At 36.6% G+C, this 24678-nt stretch overlaps 1 long non-coding RNA gene across 2 annotated transcripts in view; it reads left to right on the forward strand.

The window, feature by feature from the left end:
• The window catches only part of LOC123332812, a 99530-nt gene extending 76457 nt beyond the window's left edge, over nt 1-23073 (forward strand). Inside the window, exon 3 of one of the 2 annotated variants that reach the window (XR_006549869.1) lies at nt 23014-23073. This is a non-coding gene — a long non-coding RNA (uncharacterized LOC123332812). Of the gene's footprint in view, nt 1-49; nt 241-23013 lie in introns of those variants that run through there. The other variant, XR_006549868.1, reaches the window with a different exon arrangement.
• Nucleotides 23074-24678: the final 1605 nt, after the last annotated feature.

A 24678-nucleotide genomic window follows, 5' to 3' on the forward strand; every position in this document is an offset into this window, starting at 1 on the left:
CCCCTCAAGAGACTAGAATTACTAGGAATGTTTCTTTCCCTATTGGCAGAGGATGGGGGAGATAGCAAGAACAACGATGATGACATCATTGATAACACAAACAAAGTGATATCATCATATAGACATTGAAGACACATCTGAGAAAACCATATGCCAGTCTCTTGGAAGGTTTCAATTATTTTTCTTTTTTAAATTTATTTTTAATTGGGGTATATTTGTTTCACAATATTCTGTTGGCTTCTGCAGGTTTCAGTTATGTGTGTACAGTCTATATCAAGTGAAAAAAGCTCACTTGTTCCTAGAAAAACTATAAAATTGTCTTGGAAAACGGCGATAAATCTTTTGAGAGAAGAGAAAGTATAGTATGTACCTAAAAATAGCAAGAAAGAGGATGAAAACAGGAAGGAAGAAAACAGACAAGATTCTTTCAATACTTGGTAAAAGTTCTTTTTGCTTCTTTCACCATGATAGCAGTCTTTGCTTCTCCTTCACAACATTTGATACTAATAATTATCCAGGCATTTATAATTAATTGAAGTAATTTGTCCTTGGGTTTCACCACCAAAGGACAGACTTTTTGAGAGTATGATATTATATTTGCTCATATACTATACCTTTTCTTTGCTACAGTGTGAAATGTACAGCTGGATGATATCCAGTAAATATTTGTTAACTAAATCTGTCTAAGAGTGTTTGTTGTCTGGGAGATCAAAAGCAATATGTACAGGGAAGCTTTCTAAACAGTAAATAAATGATAGCTTGATAACCTTATTATGTACATGGGTAGGGACAGAAGACTAAGTAGTGTTGATGTTTCAAGGAAATACAGTAGAAATTTATGTAAAACCCGAATGTAAAAGTGAAAGGATATATTTCAAGGTTGAGAAGTATATTATAATTTCAGTTCAGTTAGTTACATAGTCATGTCCAACTCTTTGCAAGCCCATGGTCTGCAGCACACCAGGGATCTCTGTCCATCACCAAATTCTGCAGGCTCCTCAAACTTATCTCCATCGAGTTGGTGATGCCATCCAACCATATCATCCTCTGGCATCCCCTTCTCCTCCTGCCTTCAAACTTTCCCAGCACCAGGGTCTTTTCAAATGAGTCAGTTCTGCATAATTCAGTTCAGTCTGTCGTGTCCGACTCTTTGCAACCCCATGGACCACAGCACAACAGGCCTCCCTGTCCATCACCAACTCCCGGAGCCCACCCAAACCCATGTCCATTGAGTCGGTGATGCCATCCAACCATCTCATCCTCTGTGCTCCCCTTCTCCTCTTGCCCTCAATCTTTCCAAGCATCAGGGTCTTTTCAAATGAGCAGCTCTTTGCATCAGGTGGCCAAAGTATTGTAGTTTCAGCTTCAACATCAGTCCTTCCAATGAACACCCAGGGCTGAACTCTTTAGGATGGACTGGTTGGATCTCCTTGCAGTCCAAGAGACTCTCAAGAGTCTTCTCCAACACCACAGTTCAAAAGCATCAATTCTTCAGTGCTCAGCTTTCTTTATAGTCCAACTCTCATATCCATACATGACCACTGGAAAAACCATAGCCTTGACTAGACGAACCTTTGTTGGCAAAGTAATGTCTCTGCTTTTTATATTGAGGAATGATTGTTAATTTTTATTTATTTTTTTCCTTTTTTTAAAATATAAATTTATTAATTTTAATTGGAGGTTAATTACTTTACAATATTGTATTGGTTTTGCCATACATTAACATGAATCTGCCACAGGTATACACATGTTCCCCATCCTGAACCCCCTTCCTTCCTCCCTCCCCGTACCATCCCTCTGGGTCATCTCAGATATGCTATCTAGGTTGGTCATAATGTTCCTTCCAAGGAGTAAGCATCGTTTAGTTTCATGGCTGCAATCACCATCTGCAGTGATTTTGAAGCCCCCCAAAATAAAGTCAGCCACTGTTTCCACTGTTTCCCCATCTATTTGCCATGGAGTGATGGACCACATACCATGATCTTAGTTTTCTGAATGTTGAGTTTTAAGCCAACTTTTTCACTCTCCTCTTTTCACTTTCATCAAGAGGCTTTTTAGTTCATCTTCGCTTTCTGCCATTAGGGTGGTGTCATCTGCATATCTGAGGTTATTGATATTTCTCCCAGCAATCTTGATTCCAGCTTGTGCTTCTTCCAGCCCAGCATTTCTCATGATGTACTCTGCATATAAGTTCAATAAGCAGGGTGACAATATACAACCTTGACGTTCTCCTTTTCCTATTTGGAACCAGTCTGTTGTTCCATGTCCAGTTCTAACTGTTGCTCCTGACCTTCATACAGATTTCTCAAGAGGTGAATCAGGTGGTTGGTATTCCCATCCCTTTCAGAATTTTCCACAGTTTTTTATTTTATTTTATTTTTTAACTTTACAATATTGTATTGGTTTTGCCATATATTGAAATGAATCCGCCACAGGCATACATGAATTCCCCATCCCGAACCCTCCTCCCTTCCCCCTCCCCATACCATCCCTCTGGGTCGTCCCATTGCACTAGCCCCAAGCATCCAGTATCGTGCATCGAACCTGGACTGGAGGCTCATTTCATATATGATTTTATATATATTTCAATGTCATTCTCCCAAATCATCCCACCCTCTCCCTCTCCCACAGAGTCCAAAAGACTGTTCTATACATCAGTGTCTCTTTTGCTGTCTCGTATACAGGGTTTATTGTTACCATCTTTCTAAATTCCATATATATGCGTTAGTATACTGTATTGGTGTTTTTCGTTCTGGCTTACTTCACTCTGTATAATAGGCTCCAGTTTCATCCACCTCATTAGAACTGATTCAAATGTATTCTTTTTAATGGCTGAGTAATACTCCATTGTGTATATGTACCACCGCTTTCTTATCCATTCATCTGCTGATGGACATCTAGGTTGCTTCCATGTCCTGGCTATTATAAACAGTGCTGTGATGAACATTGGGGTACACGTGTCTCTTTCAATTCTGGTTTCCTCAGTGTGTATGCCCAGCAGTGTGATTGCTGGATCATAAGGCAGTTCTATTTCCAGTTTTTTAAGGAATCTCTACACTGTTCTCCATAGTGGCTGTACTAGTTTGCATTCCCACCAACAGTGTAAGAGAGTTCCCTTTTCTCCACACCCTCTCCAACATTTATTGCTTGTAGACTTTTGGATCACAGCCATTCTGACTGGCGTGAAATGGTACCTCATAGTGGTTTTGATTTGCATTTCTCTGATAATAAGTGATGATGAGCATCTTTTCATGTGTTTGTTAGCCATCTGTATGTCTTCTTTGGAGAAATGTCTATTTAGTTCTTTGGCCCATTTTTTGATTGGGTCATTTATTTTTCTGGAATTGAGCTGTAGGAGTTGCTTGTATATTTTTGAGATTAGTTGTCAGTTGCTTCATTTGCTATTATTTTCTCCCATTCTGAAGGCTGTCTTTTCACCTTGCTTATAGTTTCCTTTGTTGTGCAGAATTTTTTAGTTTAATTAGATCCCATTTGTTTATTTTTGCTTTTATTTCTAATATTCTGGGAGGTGAGTCATAGAGGATCCTGCTCTGATGTATGTCAGAGAGTGTTTTGCCTATGTTCTCCTCTAGGAGTTTTATAGTTTCTGGTCTTACGTTTAGATCTTTAATCCATTTTGAGTTTTTTTTTGTGTATGGTGTTAGAAAGTGCTTTAGTTTCATTCTTTACAAGTGGTTGACCAGTTTTCCCAGCACCACTTGTTAAAGAGATTGTCTTTAATCCATTGTATATTCTTGCCTCCTTTGTCAAAGAGAAGGTGTCCATATGTGTGTGGATTTATCTCTGGGCTTTCTATTTTATTCCATTGATCTATATTTCTGTTATGATCCACACAGTCAAAGGCTATGGCATAGTCAATAAAGCAGACAAAGATGTTTTGCTGGAACTCTTTCTTTTTTGATGATCCAGAAGATTTTGGCAATTTGATCTCTGGTTCCTCTGCCTTTTCTAAAACCAGCTTGAACATCTGGAATTTCATAGTTCACGTATTGCTGAAGCCTGGCTTAGAGAATTTTAAGCATTATTTTAATAGTGTGTGAGATGAGTGCAATTGGGTGGTAGTTTGAGCATTCTTTGGTATTGCCTTTCTTTGGGATTGGAATGAAAACTAACCTTCTCCAGTGCTGTGGCCATTACTGAGTTTTCCAAATTTGCTGGCATATTGAGTGCAGCACTTTCACAGCATTATCTTTTAGGATTTGAAACAGTTCAACTGGAATTCCATCACCTCCACTAGCTTTTTTCGTAGTGATCTTTCCTAAGGCCCACTTGACTTCACATTCCAGCATGTCTTATTCTAGGTGAGTGATCATATCATCATGATTATTCATGTTATCACATCATCATTAAGATCTTATTTGTTTAGTTCTTTTTTGTAATCCTGCTACCTGTTCTTAATATCTTCTGCTTCTATTAGGTCCATAGAATTTCTGTCCTTTATGGTACCCATTTTTGCATGAAATGTTCCCTTGGTATCTCTAATTTACCTGAAGAGCTCTCTAGTCTTTCCCATTCTATTATTTTCCTCTATTTCTTTCCATTGATCATTGAGAAAGGCTTTCTTATCTCTCCTTGCTATTTTTTGGAAATCTGCATTCAAACGGGTATCTTTCCTTTTCTCCTTTGCCTTTCAAGTCCTTTTTTTTTTTTTTTTTCACAGCTATGTGTAAGGCCTCCTCAGATCACCATTTTGCCTTTTTGCATTTCTTTTTCTTGGGGATGGCCTTGATCACTGCCTCCTGTTCTGTATCACAAACCTCCATCCATAGTTCTTCAAGCACTCTGTCAGTTCTAATCCCTTAAATCTATTTGTCACTTCCACTGTATAATCCTAAGGGATTTGATTTAGGTAATAGCTGAATGGTCTAGTGGTTTTTCCTACTTTCTTCAATTTAAGTCTGAATTTGGCAATAAGGAGTTCATGATCTGAGCCACAGTCAGATTCTGGTTTTGTTTTTGTTGACTCTATAGAGCTTCTCCATCTTTGGTTGCAAAGAATATAATCAATCTGATTTTGGTATTGACCATCTGGTGATGTCCATGTGTAGAGTCTTCTCTTGTGTTGTTGGAAGTGGGTGTTTGCTATGACCAGTGCGTTCTTTTGGCAAAACTCTGTTATTCTTTGACCTACTTCAATGTGTACTCCAAGGTCAGATTTGCCTATTACTCCAGCTATCTCTTGACTTCCTCCTTTTGCAATCCAGTCCCCTATAATGTAAAACACATCTTTTTTGGGTGTTAGTTCTAGAAGGTCTTGTAGGTATTCATAGAACCGTTCAGCTTCTGGTCAGGGCATAGACTTGGGTTAGTGTGATTTTGAATGGTTTTCCTTGGAAACCAACAGAGATCATTCTGTCATTTTTGAGAATGCATCCAAGTACTGAATTTCAGACTTCTTTGTTGAGTATGATGGCTACTCCATTTCTTCAAGGGATTCTTGCCCACATTAGTAAATATGATGATCATCTGAGTTAAATTCACCCATTCCAGTCCATTTTAGTTTACTGATTCCTAAAATGTTGATGTTCATTCTTGCCATCTCCTGTTCGACCACTTCCAATTTTCCTTGATTCATGGACCTAACATTCCAGCTTCCTTATACAATATTACTCTTTATATCATTGGACTTTACTTCCATCACCAGTCAAATCCACAACTGGGTGTTGCTTTTGCTTTGGCTCTGTCTCTTCATTCTTTCTGGAGTTATTTCTTCACTGATCTCCAGTAGCATATTGGGCACCTACCAACCTGGGGAGTTCATCTTTCATATCTTTTTGCCTGTTCATACTGTTTATGGGGTTCTCAAGCCAAGAATACTTAAGTGTTTGCCATTCCCTTCTCTGTTGGACCATGTTTTGTCAGAAATCTCCACCATGACCCATCTGTCTTGGGTGGCCCTACAAGGCATGGCTCATAGTTTCCTTGAGTTCGACAAGGCTATGATCCATGTGATCTGATTGGTTAGTTTTCTATGTCTGTGGTTTTCTTTCTGTCTGCCCTCTGATGGAGAAGGATAAGAGGCTTATGGAAGCTTATTGATCGGAGAGACTGAGGGGGAAACTGGGTCTTTTTCTGATGGGCTGGGCCATACTTAGCAAATCTTGAATCCAATTTTCTGTTGATGGGTGGGGCTGTGTTTCCTCCCTGTTGTTTGACCAGAAGCCAAACTATGGTGGAGGTAATGAAGATCATGGCGACCTGCTTCAAAAGGTTCCATGCACACACTCTGGCACTCAGTACCCCCAACCCTGCAGCAGGCCACCAGTGACCCACACCTCTGTCAGAGACTCCTGAACACTCAGGCGAGTCTGAGTCAGTCTCTTGTGGGGTCACTGCTCCTTTCTCCTTGGTCCTGGTGCACACAAAGTTTTGTTTGTCCCCTTCAAGAGTCTGTTTCCCCAGTCCTTTGTAAGTTCTGGTGGCTCTATGGTGGGGTTAATGGCAACCTCCTCCAAGAGGGCTTATGCCATACCCAAGCCTACCCAGAACCGCTGCTGCAGTCCGCTGCTGACCCAAACCTCCGCAGGAGATAGTCAAACACAATTCTAGCTCAGGCTTTGTGGCATGTCTGGGTCCTGGTATGCACAAGGCTTGTTTGAGCCCTCCAAGTGTCTCTGGCAGGCATGAGGTTTGGTTTTAAAGGTGATTTTGCCCCTCCTACTGCCTTGCTGGATCTTCTCCTTTGCCCTTGGATGTGTGGTATCTTTTTCTGGTTGGCTCCAACATTCTCCTGTTGATGGCTGTTTAGCAGTGAATTATAATTTTGGAGTTCTCACAGGAGAAGATGAGTACATGTTTTCTACTCTGCCATCTTGACCTAAATTATAATTTCAAGGTTAATAATGTGTTTCTCCTTAAGACTACAAATTCAAAATATATATATTTCTCAGTGATGTTATTTTAATCATTTGCCTGTTTTACTCAATCCCTCAGTAGATTAGCTCTTTTTCCTATTTTATTTAGTCATGGCAAATTAGCCAAAATTAGCCAAAAATTAGCCAAAAATGACAAAATACTTACTATATGTCTGTGGAGAACAAGATTACTTTTAACAATTGCTCCTTTTGAAATGAGAAATATAGAGACAGAAAAGAAAACAATTTAGAAGTCAGAAAAACAATAATTTAGGGCAAATGGAAGATTGGCTTATCTCCCTAATTTTTATACCTACTTACACATACCTAATGTACATATTCATTTGCAAAGTAAATCAAGTTGACTATCTCAGAATAGTGAGACAATATCTTACTATAGTGAGACAATCTCAGAATATATCTTAAATCAAGTTGATGATCTCACAATATATCTTGTATCTTATCTTATATCTCACAATATATCTTATATGTGTGTTATTGGTCCAGAAATATTAATAGTATATATTACTTAATAGTATAAAACATTTTAGTTTACTGAACTCAAAGACCATCTGCTTATTGTATCAAAACTTCAATGAAAACCTCTAGAGCCTTATTATAAGGGAGAAAATATGAAACCTGCTTTTACTTTTTACAAATGTTAAAGTAGTTTTATACTGATAATGTTTATTGCAACATTTCTTATGTTCTCTCAGGCCAAGTCAGAAGTTATTCAACATCAAGTAGAATAGAAACTCACATTTATGTGGGAACTTTAGTGAAATATTGTATTTTGGCAGTTCCTTACCAAACCAGCTTTGATATTTGCCCTTCAGATAAGTAGACCTGCTTTATTGTCTGTTTCTAGGCTATGTTCCATGATCTTCACTCTTGCCAGAGAGTTGTACCAAAGCCCAGCTGGTAGTATAAGCCCTTGAATATGGGTCCTTATTCTCAAAGATAGCAAAAAGGGGAAAAGGACAGTTGTGCAAGCCAGCTAATAAGTGGAAGTCGACTATATTGTGGTTTGAAAGATTAATGTAAAGTGAAAAAAGACCAACACACACATCTTCTCATCCAGTTGCCTGGGGCAACCAGTCTTTTTTCTATACTTAGCTTTTATTTACAAAGTTATTCTACCAAGAAATGACATATATTAACTAATTAGTCTTCCTAATTTTTATGCGTGTACTAACAGGGTTGGATCACAAAAACAAAATATGGGAAAAAAATACCAAGACAAAAAACAAAAATAACAAAGACACCAATTTTTATTAGGTTCACATGAAAAAAAAATGTAATACTTAAAAAATATAAAGAACAGACTTTTGGACTCTGTGGGAGAAGGCAAAGGTAGGATAATTTGAGAGAATAGCATTCAAATATGTATATGTCAAATAGATGACCAGTCCAAGTTTGATGCATGAAACAGGACACTCAAAGCTGGTGCACTGGGACAACCCAGAGGGATGGGGTAGGGAGGGGGGGTGGTTTGGGATGGGGGGACACATGTACACCCATGGCTGATTCATGTCAATGTATGGCAAAACCACCACAATATTGTAAAATAATTAGTCTCCAATTTAAATAAATTAATTAAAAAATGAACAAGCAAACAAAAAATACATACCTAGGTTGTATAACTGCAAAGGAAAGTAACAGTTAGCTCTCTTTGGGAGAGAGAAATTGGATCAGGAAAAGACACCTGGAACTTATAGGATGCTGTCCAGCTTTCACTTTACCTAGATAACTAATTACATAGAGACATATGTATGGTTGTATTAACAGAGAGCTACAGGGTTTGGGGACTAGAAGAGGAGCACAGTCAACCTGATGCTAATGGGTGGATGATTCCTCTGTTCCAAGTATCTGTTTGAATCCATTTTTTGTTTGTTTTCCCCTCACTTTTATTCAGATAGAATAAACATAGCATTTTATAGTGTTATGGTGTATAACATAATAATTGATCTCTATAAATCCATTGATTTAACCAGTGGCTAGAAAAGGCTTAAACAATTGTCACACATAAGTAAACATTTTTCAGATGTTCATTCAGAATGAATGATTCCTGCAACTTTTCTGTAAGTTTGAAAATTTTCAGAATAAAAGGGCAAAAAGGGTAAGAAAATTATTAATCACATGTTTAAAGACAAATCAGAATAACACATTGAACTTTCAGGGTCCTATTTTAATAAAAGTATCACCTAACATGGTCATTTCTGGCAACAACAAAAACCCCCAAAAGAATTGGACCTTTGTGACAGTGGTTGGGTTCAGACATTTACAGACAAGGAGAATGTATTGAGGGATACTGGTGATAGAAAGGGAGAAAAAGAGAGAAAGAGAGCATCTTTCTGATATCAGTTTACCCTCATCCATTGGACCTTATAGCTTGAGAATCAGTCGGCCAATTTACATTTGGAAGTGCCTATTGATATTCCAGTGACTAAGCTTCATTCACCTATTGACCCAGCCTAACATGCTTGCACATACACACATGCATATAGAGATAATTATGTTATTTTTATAAAATATATAATTAAGTTATATATATATTTTTAATATAAATTATGTTTATTTATAGAAAACTCACTGGAAAGGAGTGACAGGTAGTCTGGATGTTAGTAAAGCTTGTGAGAAGCTGAAATTTAATTCATTTCCAATGTGGAGGACCTTGCTATAAAGTATTCATGGTTTTTAGTTATCAAATCATCTGTGAAGTTTTATGGAGTGTAAACAGTGCTCCATCTGTGTCTTTGCAGAGCATGATTGTTATTATCCATTGACAGTCAACAATGTGAGCTAAAGCAAACAGGTCATTCTGCACAGCACCCCGCCCCCCTCCAAGGGCAGACTAGGGCATCTTACCACCAGGAATATTGTTAAAATTTCAAATGAATCCCACTTAACAGTTCAGATGTTCCTTGTTCTATTCTGCTCCACCTTTATATGCATCCATTAGATACCCAACAGCTTTGTTCTTCTCAGTTGCTCATAGTCTCCTTCAAATGATTGGCAGTCCAGTTCCAGTTCCAGTTCAGTCGCTCATTAGTGTCCAACTCTTCGCTATCCCATGAACCGCAGCATACCAGGCCTCCCTGTCCATCACCAACTCCCAGAGTCCACCCAAACCCATGTCCATTGAGTCGGTGATGCCATCCAACCATCTCATCCTCTGTCATCCCCTTCTCCTGCTGCCTTCAATCTTTCCCAGTATCAGGGTCTTTTTAGATTACTCAGCTCTTCGCATCAGGTGGCCAAAGTATTGGAGTTTCAGCTTCAACATCAGTCCTTCCAATGAACATTCAGGACTGATCTCCTTTAGGATGGAGTGATTAGATATCCTTGCAGTCCAAGGGACTCTCAGAGTCTTCTCCAACACCACAGTTCAAAAGCATCAATTCTTCGGTGCTCAACTTTCTTTATAGTCCAACTCTCACATCCATACATGACTACTGGAAAAACCATAGCCTTGACTAGACGGACCTTTGTTGGCAAAGTAATGTCTCTGCTTTTAATATGTTGTCTAGGTTGGTGATAACTTTCCTTCCAAGGATTAAACATCTTTTAATTTCATGGCTGGAATCACGATCTGCAGTGATTTTGGAGCCTAGAAAAATAAAGTCAGCCACCGTTCCCACTGTCTCTCCATCTACTTGCCATGAAGTGATAGGACCAGATGCCATGATCTTCGTTTTCTGAATGTTGACCTTTAAGCCAACTTTTTCACTCTCCTCTTTCACTTTCTTCAAGAGGCTGTTTAGTTCCTCTTCACTTTTTGCCATAAGGGTGGTGTAATCTGCGTATCTGAGGTTATCGTTATTTCTCCCGGCAATCTTGATTCCAGCTTGTGCTTCCTCCAGCGCAGCATTTCTCATGATATACTCTGCATATAAGTTCAATAAGCAGGGTGACATTATATAGCCTTGCCATACTCCTTTTCCTATTTGGAACCAGTCTGTTGTTCTATGTCCGGTTCTAACTTTTGCTTCCTGACCTGCATACAGGTTTCTCAAGAGGCAAGTCAAGTGGTCTGGTATTCCCATCTCTTTCAGAATTTTCCACAGTTTATTGTGATCCACAGTCAAAGGCTTTGGCATAGTCAATAAAGCAGAAATAGATGTTTTTCTGGAACTCTCTTGCTTTTTCCATGATCCAGCGGATGTTGGCAATTCGATCTCTGGTTCCTCTGCCTTTTCTAAAACCAGCTCGAACATCTGGAAGTTCACGGTTCACATATTGCTGAAGCCTGGCTTGGAGAATTTTGAGCATTACTTTACTAGCATGTGAGATGAGTGCAATTGTGCGGTAGTTTGAGCATTCTTTGGCATTGCCTTTCTTTGGGATTGGAATGAAAACTGACCTTTTCCAGTCCTGTGGCCACTGCTGAGTTTTCCAAATTTGCTGGCATATTGAGTGCAGCACTTTCACAGCATCATCTTTCAGGATTTGAAATAGGTCAACTGGAATTCCATCACCTCCACTAGCTTTGTTCATAGTGATGCTTTCTAAGGCCCACTTGACTTCACATTCCAGAATGTTTGGCTCTGTGAGTGTGAGTAATCATACCATCATAATTATCTGGGTCTTGAAGATCTTTTTTGTTCAGTTCCTCTGTGTATTCTTTCTACCTCTTCTTAATATCTTCTGCTTCTGTTAGGTCCATACCTTTTCTGTCCTTTATTAAGCCCATCTTTGCATGAAATATTCCCTTGGTATCTCTAATTTTCTTGAAGAGCTCTCTAGTCTTTCCCATTTTATTGTTTTCCTCTATTTCTTTGCCAATAATTCCAAAATCCCATTTCAAATACTTGAAATTATTATATTATTTCTGGTTAGAAAAACTGTCAAGTAGCCAGTTAACTTTTTCATTTCTCCTGCCTCAGTTTCCTTAGTTTATTATGACTATTGCAGCTACCATTTGCCCTGCACTTATCTTTCTTTTTATCCCACTTATCCCATTGTATCTCAAAAATTCAGACATGAGAAAAGTATTACAAATGTGTAACCTTATCTTCATCTAAGTATGGTAGGTAGCAACTCTTAAGTTTTGTTCCCCACAATATTAATATCTCATGTTAGCTTAATAGATACTCTCTAATTATAAACAATGATTTTGAAAAGTAAGATTAGTCATATGCACAGTGACATATTAAAATAGAAATAGATAAATAAGAATCTCCATATGTACCAATTAAAATCACTTAGTACTCCAGAAGTTAAATGGAGTACAGCTTCAAGATACTGGAACATTTTAATTTATCCTCACTCTTATGTTGATGCTTATGTTGTCCTATTCCTGGCCATTGAGATTATGATGGTGCGTACAAACTGTCCTTGGGACAACCCTGGCTGATTATTCAGTGCTAGTCATCTGGTTCCATGGTGGGCTCTGGATTTTGGCTCAATGGCCTTGTAGGTCATCTTCTTTTCTGTCTACATGTAATCCATGACTGGTTTATGACTGAATGCACAACAGACCCATAAGTTTCCTTGACAGATTCTTTATCTAATTTACAGTGATTTTTAAATCTGATTTTAGTGTCTACATTACATGTATATATATTCACAAATAGAATGAAACCCAATGACACTCTGGACACATCATTTGTTTTTAAACTTTTCATTTTGTATTGGGGTATAGCTGGTTAACAAACAATTTTTTGATTGTTTCAGGTAGACAGTGAAAGAATTCAGCCATACATAGAGATATATCCATTATCCCCCTAACTCTTCTGCTGTGAGGCTGCCTCATAACACTGAGCAGAGTTCCACATGCTATACAGTAGGTCCTTGATGGTTATCCATTTTAGATATCACAGTGTGTACGTGTCAATTCCAAACTCTCTAACTGTCCCTTTCCCCCATACTTCTCCCTGGCAACCATAAGCTTGTTCTCAAAGTCTGTGAGTCTCTTTCTGTTTTGTAATTTCATTCATATAGTTTCTTTTTAGATTCCACATATAAGGGTGGTCATATGATATTTTTCTTACTCTGTCTGACTTGCTTCACTCATAATGGTACTCTCTAAGTCTATCCATGTTGCTGTAAATGGCTTTATTTCATTCTTTTTAGTGGCTGAGTATATATTCCATTACATATATATGCACCACATCTTCTTTATCCATTCCTCCGTTGATGGACATTTAGGTTGCTTCCATGTCTTGGCTATTGAAAGTAGTGTTGCAATGAACATTGGGGTGCATGTATCCTTTTGGATCACATTTCTCACTGTATACATGCCCAGGAATGGGATTGCAATAGCTTTAGTTTTTTAAGGAACCTCCATACTGTTCTCCACAGTGGCTGTACCAATTTACATTCCCACCAACAGTGTAGGAGGATTCACTTCTTTCCACACCCTCTCCAGCATTTACTGTTTGTGGATTTTTTGATGATAACCATTTTGACTCGTGTGAGTTGATATCCTATTATAGTTTTGATTTGCATTTATCTAATACTTAGTGATGTTGAACATCTTTTCATGTGCCTGTTGGCTATCTGTATGTCTTGTTTGAAGAAATGTCTATTTAGGTCTTCTGCCCATTTGTTGATTGGGTTGCTTGTTTTGATGCATGAGCTATTTGTAAATTTTGGAGACTAATCCCTTGTCAGTCACATTATTTATAAATATTTTTTCCCAATCTGTGGATTGTTGTTTCATTTTATTTATTATTTCCTTTGCTGAGGCATATCATTTTTGATTCTTGATTCTTTTCATATTTCCAAAGATGCTTTTAAAGAATTACTAAATTGCTATTGTTGAAAATAGCTTTAAGAATCAGTTGATTAAGTAATACCTGAATATAAATGTTACCTAAGAGGTTCATAACATGTCTTCACTTTGACTTTTAGACTTTTTTTCAGTTAAAAGTCCAATATTCTAAATAATTTGGCTTCTGTATGAGTGAGGTGTATAAACTTTGCTTCACAAACCATATCCAAGACAGGTTTTCAGACAGGGATATAAGAAATTTCCTCTAGACAAATAAAAGTACTAAAAGGCCAAGATTTCTTATTGTCTAAAATTTCCACAACTTTGGGCCAGGACAGATTTTCTAGATGACTCCCTTGAAACTCAAGGAAGAATGATGGCTAAGACTTTACTAATTCTTGTCTCTTTCATGTTTAACACTGGTAACAATGCTATCCATTTCCATAGTGCTTTTTAATCTTCATAAGATCTTCATAATCTTTTGCTATCAGTATATAAAGCAGAGGTCTCTGCTTAATAGATGAGGAATCAGAGACGAGAACAATTAAGTAAATCAGCTAAGATAACTCTCATATTGCCATCAGGGTTTGAAAACAGCTACTCTAATCCAAAGTCCTAAGAGGGTTCAGGATGGGGAACACATGTATACCTGTAGCAGATTCATTTTGATATATGGCAAAACTAATACAATTATGTAAAGTTTAAAAATAAAATAATAAAAAAAAATCTAACCACCAGTGGACCAAGGCTGGGTACATTATATATGCCTCTGGTTTTCAAAATTAAAAGTGAGAAAGTCAGTCCTTTTCAAGTGGTTGTTTCTTTCTTTATGAGGCTCATGAGCACACTGGTGTTCATTGTTTCTCACTTTGTATGAAAAATCAGGTTTGCAATGAATAAAAAAACAAAGAGTGGAGAGATGTGGAGGGTCCTAACAACACTGAAGATGCTCATTCCCTGAGTCTCTAAGGTTGACCTGCATGTCTGCTTTTTACCAAGTGAGCTATTTATCTTGGTTGAATTAAAAGAGTCAATCAATCAAAATTTCCTCTTATGTGTCCCTTGGGTAAAATTTTTTGACTAATTCATACTGCTAGCCTGAAAAGTTCAAGAATTTTCATACCATTTTTGTCTACTATTTAAATCAAAAATCTGTATTTTCTTTGGTGAAAATAAAAAATATATTCCTAATTGTGTGTAATGACCTAGGTGATTTAATTAGTTATTAGTTCACCCCACCCCTGGAGTTGGGCTTCCCAGATGACGCTAGTGGTAAAGACCCTGTCTGCCAATGAAGGAGATATGAGAGATTGCGGATTCGATTCCTGGGTGGGAAAGATCCCCTGGAGGAGGGAATGGCAACCCACTCCAGTATTCTTGCCTGGAGAGTCTCATGGACAGAGGAGCCTGGTGGGCTACTTCCATAGGGTCACAAAGAGTTGGACATGACTGAAGCATCTTAGCATGCATGCAAAGATCTTTATTTAAATAGAACAATCATGTGGCTGCCAGAGAGGAAAGCTTGGGAGTATGAGCAAAATAGGTGAGAGAGACTGAGGTACACACTTCCAGTTACCAAATAAATGAGTCATGGGGATGAAATGTATAATGTGGAAAATTTTCATGGTAATGAAATATCTTTATGTGGTGACAGATGGTAACTAGACTTATCCTGGTGATCATTTTGTAATATACAGAAATATAGGATTACTGTGTTGTGTTCCAGAAACTAACACAATGTGTAGGTCAATTTTACTTCAACAAACAGACATGGAAATAAAGAAACTCATAGAAAAAATTAGATCAGATATTTGGCTACCAGAGATGGGAGCTATAAGGAAGAGGAATTGGATGAAAATGGTTACAAGGTACAAACTTCCAGTTACACTAATTATTTACATGTTGTTATATATGAAAGTTAAGAGTAAATCTCGAGTTCTGATCACAAGGTAAACATTTTCTTTTATATCTTTAAGAGATGATGGATGTCCACTAAACATATGGTGATAACCACTTCATGATGTAGGTTACTCAAATTATTATGCTATACAGTTTAAACTTATACAGTGCTGTATATTAATTACATCTCAACAAAATTGGGAGAAAAATTCTGAATGAAGCGCTAGATCACTAGGGAGGCTGATTTCAAAATCCAGCTCCTGTCACATTTGAAGTATGGTTTGGGGTTCAGACTGTTGAAACTGAAAGGGGACTGTAATACGAAGGAAGCTTTTTATCACAAGCTTATCTCAATGTTTATCCAGGACGTACATGACCATCCCCAAACTCATTTCAGGAGTCATGACACCAGGAACTTTAAAAAGGTTTTAAGGTTTTGTGATTCAAACTGCTTTGTTATCTTTAAAATTATCCTGTAATTCAGAGTCAATTTTTAGAAAGTTTCTTATTTTTGCTATAAGTTTATTATCTTGTGAGGATGACTGAGCCTGTACTTCCTATGTTGGAGGCTTTCAGAGACGAAGTATCTATTTTCTCTGCCTAAAGAAACTCTGACCTTTTCCCCTGTCTCTTTTAATGGCTAAATCTATAGTTACATCTTGAACATGCAGCTTAGATGAGGAATTACATCTTTTGGACCACTTGAATTGCTACCTTGGCTCCTCCATTTTATGGGTTGGATGTCCTACCTGTAGTGCTCAGCATCCAGTACAGAGCTCCACAGAGTCACTTACCATTACTCTGCATATCTGTTCACTACATGGTGATGCTCTGAAAGGCAGGGAGCATCTTCCATTGCCTGGTTGCTAGTACTGAGCATGTTGTTGGATCCTAGTAAAGGCTTGCCAGATAATTAAATAAGATGACAATAACTCCTTTAACAATTTATAGCACAGAAGTATCTGTCCAGTCTCTTGTGCTCATATTCTATAGGAAATCTTTCTTTCTGAATATGTGTTACTTAACTAGAGAAGTCTGTGAAATATTACACACTGAATTTGTCTTCCTATCTCAAAATATAAAAAATAAAATATATTGTGTTTTTGAATTGCTTCTTGTGTTAAAACTTTTGTGCAAATTAGAAATGATTTTTCCCTCAATTATAAAAAATAAATCATTAACATTATTCTATAATCACTGTTACCATTTGGGCTTTATTCTTTTATCTATGTACTGTGTGTGTGTGTGTTACCATAATAATGATTATTATATGAAATATATATTATTTTGGCTACATGTTGTGTCAGAGAAGATGCACTTAAAATTTTTTATATGCCATCCTCTTTTTGATCTGAAAGTGAAAGAGAAATTTGCTAAGTCGTGTCCGACTCTTTGCAACTCCATGGACTATCCAGTCCATGGAATTCTCCAGGCCAGAATACTGGAGTGGGTAGCCATTCCCTTCTCCAGGGGATCTTCCCAACCCAGGGATCGAACTCAAGAGTCATACATTTCAGGCGGATTCTTTACCAGCTGAGCCACAAGGGAAGCCCAAGAATACTGAAATAGGTAGCCTATCCCTTCTCCAGAGGTTCTTCTCGACCCAGGAATCAAACTGGGGTCTGCTACACTGCAGGCAGATTCTTTACCAACTGAGCTATCAGGGAAGCCCGGGTCTCCAAAATCACTGCAGATGGTGACTACAGCCATGAAATTAAAAGACACTTGCTCCTTGAAAGAAATCTATGACCAACCTAGACAGCATATTCAAAAGCAGAGACATTACTTTGCCAACAAATGTCCATCTAGTCAAAGTTATGGTTTTTCCAGTAGTCAGGTATGGATATGAGAGTTGGACTATAAAGAAAGCTGAGCACTAAAGAATTGATGCTTTTGAAGTGTGGTGTGGGAGAAAACCCTCGGGAGTCCCTTAGACTGCAAGGTCAAACCAGTCGATCCTAAAGGAAGTCAGTCCTGATTGTTCATTGGAAGGAATGATGCTGAAGCTGAAACTCCAGTACTCTGGCCATCTGATGTGAAGAACTGATTCATTGGAAAAGACCCTGATGCTGGGAAAGACTGAAGGCAGGAGGAGAAGGGGACACAGAGGATAAGGTGATTGGATTGCATTACTAAACTGATGGATATGAGTTTGAGCAAGCTCCAGGAGCTGATGATGGACAGGGAAGCCTGTCTTTTTGCTCTCCATGCCATTAAATACAGCTGGTCTACGAGAAGGCACTGGCAACCCCACTCCAGTACTCTTGCCTGGAAAATCCCATGGGTGCAGGAGTCTGGTAGGCTGCAGTCCATGGGGTTGCGAAGAGTCAGACACGACTGAGCGACTTCACTTTCACTTTTCACTTTCATGCATTGGAGAAGGAAATGGCAACCCACTCCAGTGTTCTTGCCTGGAGAATCCCAGGGACGGGAGCCTGGTGGGCTGCCTTCTATGGGGTCGCATAGAGTCGGACACGACTGACGTGACTTAGCAGCAGCAGTAAAAGGAAAACTTGAGATATTTCCTTAACTGTCCACTGGATGGCATCAGAGTTGTCTTCATAAATCCAAATATTAGTGTTTTTCTCTGACATTTATGCTCTAGACTCTTAAAGCAGAAACTTTCAGATCTGAAGATTTGAGAATTCATAACATCTTTTTTATGGTTGGTCCTCATATCTCCATTTTGATGCTAATTCCCAGTGTAGTTACATGGGTGAATAATCAGCACAGCACTAAGAGGAAATAAAAAACTTGGCCTGAGTAAGCTTGAATAAATGTCAGGATTTAAAGCACTTACTAAATGCAAGGAGAGGGACAGATAGTTTTCTGATGGCAGGGGTACCAGTAGCTGACTTGTTGATTGGATGTTTAACAGAGCATATAAATTCAGCCGCAGATAGTTGCCAGGAGCAGTTGCACAATTCACATGAAGCAAGTTTGCATCAGGGTAAGTCAATACCATGCTTTGCATTTTTCAAGCTACACTTATTCTCAGAAAGATAATATCTAGTTTCCTCAATATTCGAGGGCTGTACAAGCACAGATATGAATAGACACTTTCTCAGAACAACCAAAAGCAAACTTGACCTCAACTTCCAAGGCATACTCCAGATGTAAGAAATTGGGACAAAGACACTTTTTCTGTATTTCAGGTAGGAGCCAAAAATGTCTAGATATTCCGTTCTCTTGTAGCTGTAGTGCAGATCAGATCTGTGACCAGGCATCCTGGTAGACGTTTTGTTGTTGTTGTTTTTTTTTTCTCAGAAAGGCTTTGCAATACTGGGTGTTGCCTTAAGACGGGATTCTGTGAAAGTAGAGCTTTCCTTCTGGATACTTTGCTACCTGTACATGTGATTTGAGACAAGCATTTTAACTAACCTCTGTCTTAGTTGTTTTTTCCTCATTTTAAAACTTAATAGGTGGAAACATATGGTCTTTAGGAAATCTTCAGCATCTCATGTTTTATGAGTGTATTTCTATTTGCATTAAAGTTTCTGATCCTCACTGTTTTAATTAAAAAACACATTCTTTTATATTACCAGTCTGTATGTAAGTCACTTATTTAGAACTCAAAATGATCTTTTTCCAGGAATGTAGCAATACATTTAGAGATTATTTTTCCTAATTAAATGTCTAGCAATAGCAAAGTATAAAAGCAGGAGTTCAGTAGTAGGAAATTGCAAGGATCTTTGACAAAAAAAGTTTCAACAAGGGATGCAGAAGAATAGCTGTGAAGGGTAAAAATGAGATGAGATTTGGAGAAATTTTGCTGGTAAAGATTCTAGTGCATAAGCAACATTTTCTGAGTAAGAGCAACTCTTAGAACTGTGGGTTTTTCAATAAAGAAGGAGAAATGAATACATTTGTGCAAATTATATGTCACCATTTGTATACATAGTTGAATTTCTAATCCACTTTGTATAGAAGTACTATACCCTTTTATATATATCATATAGTCATAGAAAAAAATATTCAACAGGAAATGAATGATAAAAAATATGCTAAATTAAATCAAGTTAAGTTCCAATAAAAATGCAACGCCAATGTCATGAGTATGATATTTTGCAAGACTTGAGATGTTAAGACGGCTTAGATCACCTGTTTTTAAAAAGCATGTTTAAAACATTAAACAATAAACAGTACAGTAATAATAGGATGAATAATTTTAGTATAGTGAGAATTAATTGAGTTATCTAAGGCATTGCAGAATCACAGGACCTGTTTTAATTGAAGTATAGTTGATTTACAATGTATTTATTTCTAGTGTACAGCAAAGTTATATGTATATAAATATATATATATATATATATATATATATATATATTCTTTTCCAGTATGGTTTGTTACAGAATATTAAATATAGTTTCCTGGGCTACACAGTAGGACCTTATAGTTTATATCTATTTTGTATATAGTCATTCATATCTGCTAATCCCAAACTTCTAATTTATACTTCCTCCTCCCTCTCTTCCTTTAGGTAACCACAGTTTGTTTTCCATGTCTGTTTTTGTTTTGTAAATAAGTTCATTTGTATAATATAGATTCCACATGTAAGTAATATCATATATTTGTCTTTCTCTTAATATGATACTCTCTAGATCTATCCATGTTGCTGCAAATGGCATTTTTTTCCTTTTTATGGCTAAATAATGCTCCATTATGTATGTGTGTGTATATAAAACATCATATCTGTATTCCACATCTTTTTAATCCATTCTTCTGTTGATGGACATTTAAGTTGTGTCTGTGTCTTGGCTACTGTAAATAGTGCTACAATGAATATTAGGGTGCATCTATCTTTTCAAATTAGAATTTTCTCTGAATATCTGCCCAGAAGTGGAATTGCAGGGTTATAAGGTAACTCTATCAGGATCTGATTTCTAAGTAGAAAGTTGACCATATGTTGATGGGGAGGAGAGTTTAAGAAGATTTCAGGTATAAAAAAAAGCAAAGATATGAGTGAGCATCTTGAGTGTTGGGAACTAGAGTTACTTTCCAAGTGAGTAATATTAAGAAAGGGAACAGGAAAGATTATTTTGATTAAGAAGGGTCTGGTATGTATGGTACATATACTTTTTTTGTGGTTAATGGGAAATCATTTCAGGACATTAAATGTGAAAATCAAAGTACTGGAATTTCCTTTAACAAAAAATCTATCTGGAGCAGTGTCAAATGAAAAAAAGGATTGTTAGTAATCATCTAGGAGAGAAAGTACTTGGACTAAGTCATTGTTAATATTTGGAAAAGAAAGGGGAGATTCTAGAAATATTTAGTCACAGAGTTTAATAAGTGAACTCAAGAAAAAGACTTATTTTGGAATAAAATTTTTTCCTGACTGAATTAGGATAGGCTATGCTTATAGTTTACACGCAACTTGGGGTAAACAGTGGATCGCACGCGGTTTAACTTTGCATTCTCTCAGATGCTAAATCAACAGACAAGTAGTGCAAAGGACACTCTTGAGCTGAAAGATATCAATGAATAGATGCAACTTTCTCCTGTTTTTCATGGAGGTTTACATAAACTACAGTAATTTAATTCCATGAATTAAAAAATTTTAACAATCTCAAATGAATTTAAGAATCTACCATTTAGAAGACACCAGAACCCCAAGCTTGATGACTTTTGCATGAGTGACTGAAAGGAGAGAAGTGAGTACTTACTGATATAACTCCTTAGCATATAAGGAGATTTCTTCTGAGCTAGGGTTACACACTTCTGTTTTTGATTTCTCACTGAGTCATAAGGCTTTGGCAGTCCTAAATTACCTATCACGTGGAAGAAAATGCAATACCATATGGGGACATATTTTAATAAGTTTAGCTAGAGGCATTTTTCTATTATTAAATAAAAGATAAACATGAAGCTTCTCTCTGTAATTTCTCTGTAACCCCACATATTCCACATTAGAGCACATCTAGTACATTATTATATGGTTGTCATATATTAAACTTCCTTTATTTTCTATGAAATATTTAGTGGCAGTATTGCAGAACATCTGTACATCTCATATCTCACACAACTGAATTGGAATGTTCACGGAGTGCATAAATTACCAGAAGTTGTATAATGAGAAGAGCCAGGAAGGTATCACAGATAATTCAAGTCACATTCAATGGCAGGTGACGGTAACACAGAATTTCAATTACTCCCACATTCATGGTAATAAGAATTGATAAATGACTTAGGAAGGCCCAACTATCTATGGAGATAATACAGGGCTAATTGTCTACCCAGTTCAATAGAAAATCAACAAGATCAGTCCTGCTAGCAAAGTCAGAGCGAACATGTTAACAACAGAAATGGTAGTAAGAAATGTGTGACTATAATGAGAAATTCAGATACGAAATTGTCTTCATTGCAAAAAGAAACAGAACCTATTGACATATGCATTGAAAAAACCCAAGTTTTTAGTTATTCTCCATGTAGCACCTAAAATTTGAATAGCAATTAAAGAAGACAATACAATATGATAATTTTAATTAAATTCAATTGTCAAAAATGACAACAGTAAAACTTTTATCAGTCAAGTTATGAGCAGCTTCAAGGACATGCAAGTACATTTGTGTGTGTGTGTGTGTGAATTTTTCAAAGCAGGATAGAGAAGGTAGAAAGAAATTCTTTCAATTTAAAAAGCAATCAAATAAGGAAGTTGAAAAAATGAGTTTAGCAAAAGCTTGTTCTTAGAATTTTTATACTGGAATTTTTCTAACAAATGACAAAATAGCCCCCAAACACCATATTTTCTTATTTAAGTAGAAAAGAATATTGGCTTTCAAATTCTTCACACTCTAGAGCTTTATGAGAATCTGTTTGTATTACAAATTTTAGATGGAATGCAGAACAGTTTTGTAGTTTTATTTCACAGACAGTTGCCCAAAACACCTTTTTTTTTTTTTTTTAATATTACTGAAGTATCTACTGTGAAAGATTTCAAGATAAACTACTTCTCCTGCCATGAAAAAAAAAATGTGCAAAGAAATAAAAATCCAGTTTTATTAAAGCATAGAAAAAGGGCTCATACTGATATGGAAATAGAAGATTCTTTCAGTGGTACATGTTGCTTGAATGGTGAGATTTGGGTAAAATTGTGATAGATTAGTTAAAGTTTATGGGAGATTATTTTATTATAGGAAACTGTATGAATAGAAGAAATGATCATGTATTAGGAGGAGCATGTTTAAGACATTAAGTTTGATTAAAGGATACATTGAATATAAAAGTAGGACATGTAAATTAGTAAGAATCAAATTTGAAAAGGTAATGGCTATACTAGTTAAGGATTGAGCAATGTTGGCTTTTACTCATAATAGGAAATTAAGAGAAAAGGAAGTAAAAATTGACTATTAAATATGTATCAGGTGCTTTATGCATTTTTATGATGTCATCCTCACAGTTATAAGGTGGGTTATTGAAAGTGAAACTCATGTAAGTTGCCCAGGGTAGTATACTTTGCAAGGAGAGTTTTTTTCCCCACACTCCCTAAGTCTTACATAATAAAACATTTCTGCTACTAAACAGATGGGGCTTCCCCAGTGGCTCAGTGGTCAAGAATCCCCCTGCAGTGAAGAAGATGCAGGTTTAATCCCTTGGTGGTGAAGATTCCTTGAAGAAGAAAATGGCAACCCACTCCGGTATTCTTGCCTGAGAAATCCCATGGACAGAGGAGTCTGGCAGGCTACAGTCCATGGAGTCTCAAAAGAGTAAGACACAACTTAGCAACTAAACAGCAGCAGCAAACAACAATAAATAAATAAATATAAACTCTAAGGCCATAGGCCTTAGAAAAATATTTCAAAAACAGCCAACCTGAGACAATGAATGTTCGTAATAGAAAATGAGAGTGCTGAATAGGCAGAGAAGTTTGAATAGCTAACCAAACTCAAGATGCTCTAATGATTTTTTTGGTCTGAAGGTATAGGCATCCTGACTTGACCCTCACAGATATTCATTTAGATATGATAGAATATGTTAATAATTAACACCTACAATAATAAGTTAAATGTTAAGCACATTAAATATTTTTCCTGGGAATATCATTTTAATTAATTTTTAATGTTCTTGTCTAGCTCAAAAGAAATATTATTCACATTAACATTTTAAAAAATTATAAAGTAAACACACAGACAGGTGTTCTGTAAAGTACAAATTATTTTTACTTCATAATATAGCAAACCTCTTATTTTTAATTTAAATAGAATTTATTATTTAAAAATATAGTTCAAACTCATCCAGTTTTCTCAGTATGTCATATATGTTATTTTCATATTCATCTTTGTAAAATCTTTATTATGTATCAGATGAAAAATATTCTTTTCATTTATAACACATACTTAATGAGTCATGTGGCAAAGTGATAAGAATATTTTAAATCTGAAAAATCATGTATACTTTGAATTATATCCTATACAGTTCTATAAATTGTAGTTTATATATTAAATCACTTGAAAATTTTCAAAGTGCTTTTTATATACTATTGTCTCATTAAAAATTAATAGAAAACTCTTACAGTGAGCCACGGTAGAATGTCTTGTTCTACCATTCTTGTTAGAACAAGAATGTCTTATTCCAACACAGAGTCTGTTATTCTATTTATAGCTTCATTGAAACCCCATTTCTTATATACAGGTAACTTACCACAGCATATTGTAATAATGTAAAAATGATGAAATAGTCCATATACATTTTGGGAGGATATGCACACCTAATGAGTAATGAAAATAAGTACCAGTAGATATTAAGTGATAGTATGTGTAGCTGTTGACTTTAAATATAGTGATTTATTTCTTTGATCAGTAGATTTAGTCATGATGATTTGTGTTTGTTAAATTAAAACATTCTTCAAAATTGTGACCTTAAAGTGATATCATAATGAAAACAGTGGAATGAGAGGTCAGAGGGGAGTTTAGACACTACATCATATGGTTAAGCAAAGGGTAGAAGTTCCAACAGCAAAGACTAGAATATATCCAGCAGGCAATAGGAGCAGTTAGTAGAGAGAGAGAGAGCGAGAGAGAGGAGTAGAAATACCAAAAGGTAGTGTAGGGGAGAAGTTGAACTCTGTTCCTGTACGTTATTCAGACTCTGGAAAATCAGGCAAGATATGAGTCAGCTTTAAATTTACTAGTGTAAGTCACATTATATACAAAGAGGGTTACCCTTAAAATATAAAATGGGATTAACCTA

The sequence above is a fragment of the Bubalus bubalis genome, chromosome 3, assembly GCF_019923935.1.
Source record: "Bubalus bubalis isolate 160015118507 breed Murrah chromosome 3, NDDB_SH_1, whole genome shotgun sequence".
In the NCBI taxonomy this organism is placed as follows: Eukaryota; Metazoa; Chordata; class Mammalia; order Artiodactyla; family Bovidae; genus Bubalus; species Bubalus bubalis.